Genomic DNA, 7,891 nt, shown 5'->3' on the forward strand with positions numbered 1-7,891 from the left:
TTTTTATAGTATTCCCTGATAATTGCTTGTATTTCTGAGGGATTGGTAGTAATAATTCCATTTATTCATGATTTTATCTATTTGGGTCATTTCCCTCTTCTTTTTGAGAAGCCTGGCTAGAAGTTTATTAATTTTAAAACCAACTCTTTGTTTCATTGATCTGCTCTGCTGTTTTTTTTTTAGATTCTATATTGTTTATTTCTGCTCTGATCTTTATTATTTCTCTTCTGCTGGGTTTGGAGTGTCTTTGCTGCTCTGCTTCTATGTCCTTTAGGTGTGCTTTTAGATTTTGTATTTGGAATTTTTCTTGTTTCTTGAGATAGGCCTGGATTGCAATGTATTTTCTTCTCAGGACACTCTTTGCTGAATCCCAAAGCATATGGATTGTTGTATTTTCATTTTCATTTGTTTCCATATATTTTTAAATTTCTTCCCTAATTGCCTTGTTGACCCATTCATTCTTTAGTAGAGTGTTCTTTATCCTCCATGCTTTTGGAGGTTTTCCAGACTTTCCTGTGGTTGATTTCAAGTTTCATAGCATTGTTGTCTGAAAGCGTGCATGGTATGATCTCAATTATTTTATACTTATTAAGGGCTGTTTTGTGACCCGGTATGTGATCTATCTTGGAGAATGTTCCATGTGCACTCGAGAAGAAAGTATATTCTGTTGCTTTTGGATGCAGAGTTCTAAATATAGCTGTCAAGTCCATCTGACCCAATGTATCATTCAGGGCCCTTGTTTCTTTATTGATACGTGTCTAGATGATCTATCCATTGCTTTAAGTACAGTATTAAATTCCCCATTCCTACATTCTTATCAATAAGGTTGCTTATATTTGTGATTTACTGTTACTCCCATATTCGGTGCATAGACATTTATATTTGTTAGCTCTTCCTGATGGATAGTCCCTTTAATTATTATATAATGCCCTTCTTCATCTCTTGTTACAGCCTTTAATTTAAAGTCTACTTTGTCTGATATAAGTATGGCTACTCCAGCTCTCTTTTGACTTCCAGTAGCATGATAGATAGTTCTCCATCCCCTCACTTTCAATCTGAAGGTGTCCTCAGTTCTAAAATCAGTCTATTGTAGACAGAAAATAGATGGGTCTTGTATTTTTATCCATTCTGATACCCTATGTCTTTTGGTTGGAGCATTTAGTCCATTTACATTCAGTGTTATTATTGAAACATATGGGTTTAGAGGTATTGTGATTTCTGTAGGTTTCATGTTTGTAGTGATGTCTCTGGTACTTTGTGGTCCTTGCAACATTTCACTCTCAGAGTCCCCCTTTAGGATCTCTTGTAAGGCTGGTTTAGTGGTGATGAATTCCTTCAGTTTTTATTTGTTTGGAAAAACCTTTATCTCTCCTTCTATTCTGAATGACAGACTTGCTGGATAAAGGATTCTTGGCTTCATATTTTTTTTTATGTTCATCACAGTGAAGATTTCCTTCCATTCCTTTCTGGCCTGCCAAGTTTCAGTAGATAGGGCTGCCACTAGTCTTATCAGTCTCCCTTTGTAGGTTAGAGCCTGTTTATCCCTAGCTGCTTTCAGAATTCTCTCTTTATCCTTGTATTTTGCCAGTTTCACTATGATATGTCATGCAGAAGATCGATTCAAGTTACGTCTGAAGGGAGTTCTCTGTGCCTCTTGGATTTCAATGCCTTTTTCCTTCCCCAGATCTGGGAAGTTCTCAGCTATGATTTCTTCAAGTACACCTTCATCCCCTTTTTCTCTCTCTTCCTCTTCTGGAATTCCCATTATATGGATATCGTTTCATTTGATTGAAACACTTAATTCTCTAATTCTCCCCTCATACTCCTGAATTTTTTTATCTCTCTTTTTCTCAGCTTCCTCTTTTTCCATACTTTTATCTTCCAATTCACCTATTCTCTCTTCTGCCTCTTCAGTCCGTGCTGTGGTCACCTCCATTTTATTTTGCACCTCATTTATAGCAGTTTTTAGCTCCTCATTAACTCCTTAGTCCCTTAATCTCTGTAGCAATAGATTCTCTGCTGTCCTGTATACTTTTATCAAGCCCAGCGATTAGTTTTATGACAATAATTCTAAATTCTTGTTCTGTTATATTGTTTAAATGTTTTGGATCAATTCGTTAGCTGTCACTACTTCCTGGAGTTTCTTTTGAGGATAATTCTTCTGTTTTATCATTTTGGGTATTCCCCGGGGTGCTCCATACTACAGGACACTTCCCCTGTACTGTCCAGAGTAACTTGTGTTTGTGGGCGGGGCCATAGTCAGACCCAATGTCTGCTCCCAGCCCACTGCAGGGGCCACAGTCAGGCTGGTGTGTACCTTATCTTCCCCCTCTCCCAGGGGCAGGACTCATTGTGGAGTGGTGTGGCCCCTGTCTTGGCTATTTGCACATTGCCAGGCTTGTTGTGCTGCTTCGATGGGATCTGGCATATTAGCCAGTGTGCATCTGCAAGGTGCACAGGGGTGGGAGCAGCAGGGTTAGCTTGCTTTGCTGTCAGTGGTCCCCTGCAGGAGGGACCCTGCAGCACTGGGAGGGAAGCAAACCTGTTGGAGGGATGTATCCACAGAAGCATAGTCTTGGGTGTTTGCATGGTGAAAGCAAGTTCATTGATGGGAACTGGTTCCCTTTGGAATTTTGGCTGGGGGAAAGGAGAGTGAGACAGCACTTGCCAGTGCCTTTGTTCCCCTGGTGAGCTGAGCTCTGTGTCCCGGGGCTCAACAATTGCCCCTCCTTGTGTACTCTCGCCCTCCCCACTCTCCAAGAGCAGAGCTGTTGACTTTTAACATTCCAGATGTTAAGTCCTGCTGGCTGTCAGAACTCACGGTGTCCGGCCCCTCCACTTTTGCAAGCCAGGCTTGGGGGCTCTGCCTTGCCTGGGCGGGCTGCCCCTCCACTGCTCTGGCTCCCTCCAGCCAGTCCATGTAGCATGTACCGCCTCTCCACCCTTCCTTCCCTCTTCCGTGGGCCTCTTGTCTATGCTTGGCTCCAGAGAGTCTGTTCTGCTAGTTTTCTGGTGGTTTTCTTGGTTATTTAGGCAGATGTGGGTGGAATATAAGTGATCAGCAGGTGATATCAGCATCCTCCTATGCCACTATCTTCTCTCTTTCTCATCCCATGTGTTTTTAAAATTTATTCTTTAATTTCCTTGTTGACCCATTCATTCTTAAGTAGGATGTTCTTTAGTCTCCATGTATTTATTGTCTTGCCAAACTTTTTCTTGTGGTTGACTTTAAGTTTCATAGCTTTGTGGTTGGAAAGTATGTGTGGTATGATGTCAAACTTTTTGTACTTGTTTAGGGTTGATTTGTCACCCAGTATGTGATCTATTCTGGATAATGTCCCGTGTGGTCTCAAAAAAATGTTTATTTTGCTGCTTTAAGATGAATGTTCTGAGTATATCTGTTAAGTCCATCTGGTCCAGTGTGTCATTCAAAGCTATGGTATCCTTGTCGGTTTTATGCTTAGACAATCTGTCCATTGCTGTAGGTGGAGTGTTAAAGTCCTTTACTATTATTGTATTATTATCTATGAGTTTCTTTATGTTTATTACTAGTTGTTTTATATATTTGGGTGATTCCATGTTGGATGCATAAATATTTATAATTTTTAGATCTTGTTGGATAAACCCCTTTATTATGATATAGTGCTCTTTTACATTTCTTGTTATAGTCTTTGTTTTAATATCTAGTTTGTCTGATATAAATCCTGTGCTAGATTCTCTAAACCATTGTGGTGGCCTGGGGCTGGGCACAGCATGCGATGATGAGTGCACACACCTAGGCTCATCATGTAATTGTGGCTAAGGGTGTGCATATGGGAACAGTGTGGCAGCTGGGCTCTGCATGCAAAAGTAGCTGTGCACCCAGCGTTTGTGTGGGCATGTGGACAGCTTTAACAAAAATTACCCTCAGCCTTGTGCCAAGGCTACAAGAGGTGTCCATGCAACCTTATCTCCCACAGGTGGCTCTGGGTTTATGCACTTGGAAAGTGGCACCTGCCATGTTCCTCCTTTTCAAAGTCCCCCCAGCACACTTAAAATCGGTATGAACAGATATGTTTCTTGTTTGCTCCCTGGCATTGTGTAAAGTGCCGTTTTTATCTTGCTTCTCCATGCAAGCTGCTATCTCTTTAAGGGCAGCAATCCAGCTGAGTCCTTTGACCTCAGGACTCATTCAGTGCTGAGTTAGCTGTTTCTTAAAGTTCCAGGCCCCAAGGCCCACTGGTTTTAAAAACTCATGGAATTCAGCCTTTCTTGATTTTAAAGCCAGTTTTTATGGGGATTAGTCTTCCCTGTGTGAGCTCCTTCGTGTGATGTCTCATTTTTCTGAAGACAGCCTCCCTCCAACTTTCTGACCTTCCTAACACTTCATGTGCAGCTTCTTCCCTATATTTAGTTGTAGAGTTTGTTCTGCCAGTCTTTGGTTTGCTCTGCTGGTTAATTGATTTGGATGTGGATCATATATAGTTGTAAATGTGGTATGGGGTGAATTCAAGGTCCTCTTACTCCACCGTCTTCCCAAACTTCCCCCCAAAATAGGCAAAGATACATACAAGCATAAAAAAACATGAAGTATATAAGAAAAAAATGGTTAATGTTATTTCATCAAAATTAAAAACGTTTCTCTTCAAGAGTTACCATTAATTAAATGAAAACACTAGCCATAGACTGGGAGAAAATATTTGCAAAGTACATATCAAAGGACTCTAAACCAGACTATATAAAGATCTCTTACTATTCATTAATTTTTAAAAATGGCTGACCAATTAAAATGGACCAGACTTGAATAAAAACTTTACAAAAGTAAATATTTTGACTAATTATCACGTGAGAAATTCTCAGCAGACAAAAATAATAGCACTTCAAACAAGCTATAATGGCTAGAGTTAAAAAGACTGATAACACGAAATGTTAGTAAGGATGTGGAGCAACTGGAATGCTCATACAATGCTTGTGGGAGTGTAAAATGAAAGTACCACTTTGGAAAACAGTTTGGATATCTATATGTATAGCTGTATCTATGTGTATATATTTATTTATATCATCTATATGTCATCTATATCTATATATCTACTTGTACCTTATGATCCACTCATTCATTGAAGAGAAATGGAAAGATAAGCTCACAAAATTTTGTATAATAATGCCCAAGGCAGTGTTATTCACAGTAGCTAAAGACTGTAAATCACTATGTCTTTAAACACATGAAAAGATAAATAAATTGCAATGTGTCCATAAAATAGAATACTACTGATCAGTGAAAATTAATTCACAACCAACATACATAATAACAAAAATATAAATGAATATTTTTTGAGTCAATGAAACCAATTACAAAAGAACACATTCTATTTATTTCCATTTTTAAGTCCTAGAACACTAAAAACTTATCTATGGTGTAAAAAGTGGGATGATGATTGCCTCTGGGGTTCTGGAGACTGACTGGAAAAAGCTATGATGAAAGTTAATGAAATGATAAAATTATTGTATACCTTAATTAAGTTGGTTATTACAAAGGTGTATCTATTTTTAAAACCTCATTAATTCTACACTTTAAAATTTGAATATTTTACTTCATGTAAATTACATTTTTTAAACAAAGGGGCCAGAAGAATAATGAAAATGAAAAAATGTGAGGTGTACCATCTGTATTATAACTAAAATAATTCTGATACTATGATGTTTTGACCTCTGGATGGAGAGAAACTAACCCTCCTGAAACTAGCCAATATTTAGTGATAGCAAAGAGCTCATCAGAGATGGTGTTTTGATATACAAAATAACCAGTTCAAAACCACACCTCCTCTATTTGGCCCACACATCCCAGGAGGCAATATTCCTCTGCTTTAATCATCCCATGGCCAGGTGCCAGCAACTAGGGACAAACATTGAGAGTCCACTGAAATCATTCAAACTAGACAGCCCCAAGCTGCTCACCTTTCCCAAGTTTGTTTTTCCTGCAGAAATCCCAATAAATACAGTGGCCCAAACCTTCCCTTTGCTCTTGTCTTCTACTTCCTGAACACCCAGGTGTATTTCCATGTAGCACATCATGGCATGGCATGCCTTCTGTCTCTAGAATCTGTGAGTATAGTGAATTTTCTTTCTCTTGAGCCTCTCTTCTGTCTTCTTATGTGGCTTTATATGAATAACCATTTTATATAAGAATACAAAACACAGGCTATCCAGATATGTAAACATAGTATAAATTCTAAGTAATCAAATCAGCCTGATATTAACAGATAGATTAACCATTTGAACAAACTACAAATTCCAGACATAAATTTAAGAACATGTGGTAATAGTGTACTTAAACAAACTCTGTAATACATGGTTTTGGGACAACTGGGTTGTAATTTGGAAAAGAAAGCTAAATCCATAGCTCAAACCATACCACAAAGCAGTCCAAAGATTGATAGAATTGACTACAGGAAGCATTTAAAACTTTTATTAAAAAATACCCTATGCGAGGTCAAAAGACAAATGGCAAACTGAAGGAATACAATTCGTGTCACAAAAAGAGATCTAATATTTCCAACATAAATAATTCTCATAGAATTCATAAAAAAAAAGACTAACAATTCAATATGAAATGTGGGGAAAACATTAACAGACGATTCACAGTATAAGAAATAGCAATGTTCCTGACAATATTGAAGATGCACAACCTCACTCATAATAACAGAATTTTAAAATGAAACTACAGTGAAATGCCACTTCTTTTTTTATTATAGCACACTCAATAATATAGTGAAGAGAGAGTTATTCTCATATATAACTGGTGGGAAAAGCAAAATAATACTATAATATAGTGAGGTGAGAGTTATTCTCATATATAACTGGTGGGAAAAGCAAAATAATACACCTATGTGGTAGAATTTGGTTCTATCTGTGAACAATTTAAAGGTATATATCTTTTGGCTCAGCATTTCCGCTTCTGGAAACAACCTTACAGAACGCAAACACAAACACATATCATACAGAATATGTGCAAGGTTATTCATTACAAGATTATCTGTAATATTCCAAGATTGAAAACGACTCAGTGGACACCTATGGTAGACTTGTAAAATTAGCCATGCTTTATCCACAGAATGGAATATAATACAGCTATTAATAAATGATAAGGAATATCCCTATGTACTGCAAAGACTCCAGGATATATCAAGTGAAAAAAAGGAAACTACAGAGCAATGTTTAAAGCATGCTATCTTTTGTGTAAAATGGGAATAAAGTATGAGTATTCAAGTTTGCTTGTATTTGCATGAAGAAATAAAAATACATATAAATAAACCTACTAAAAATAGTATGTTCTCACGTCAGCAGCACATATACTAAAAATTGGAAATAAATCAAGAAGATTAGCATGGTGCCTGCACAGGGATGTTACACAAATTCATGAAGTCTCCCAATTTGGGGAAAAGAAATGGACATCCACATTCATGAAGGTAAAATGTCCTAAAAAAGTATCAACCAAAGTATTACACTAGACATATTATAATTAAATTGTCCCAAGTCAAGGACAAAGAGAGAATTTTGAAAACAGCAAGAGAAAATCGATCTCAAAGGAAGAAGACAGAGTAGGAGAATCCTGAGCTCACCTCCCACAAACACACTGAGGCAACAACTACATGTATTACAACTCACTATGTAAACAACCTGAAGACTGGCAGAACAGGTCTTTCATGGCTACTCTTGGAGAGGTCACATCAAAAAAGGAGAGGTAGAGATGCGATTGAAAACCAAACCTCCAGAGTGACTAAACACAAGTGGGAGGGACATCATGAACATGGAGGACTGGGAGGATCAGACCCCATACCTGGCACATTCTGGCCATGGGGACCATAACTGGGAAACCGATGCCTCACAATACTGGGCTTTGAAAATAAGTGGA

General features: G+C 37.9%; 1 non-coding gene across 1 annotated transcript; it reads left to right on the top strand.

Annotated features, from left to right (window-relative positions):
• The first annotated feature begins 7,307 nt into the window (after positions 1 to 7,307).
• On the top strand, positions 7,308 to 7,415 carry LOC125932451 (U6 spliceosomal RNA). The gene has a single exon (XR_007460614.1). It is a non-coding gene; the product is annotated as a U6 spliceosomal RNA (small nuclear RNA).
• The last annotated feature ends 476 nt before the right edge of the window (positions 7,416 to 7,891 follow it).

The sequence above is a fragment of the Panthera uncia genome, chromosome X (genome assembly GCF_023721935.1).
Source record: "Panthera uncia isolate 11264 chromosome X, Puncia_PCG_1.0, whole genome shotgun sequence".
NCBI classification, from domain to species: domain Eukaryota; kingdom Metazoa; phylum Chordata; class Mammalia; order Carnivora; family Felidae; genus Panthera; species Panthera uncia.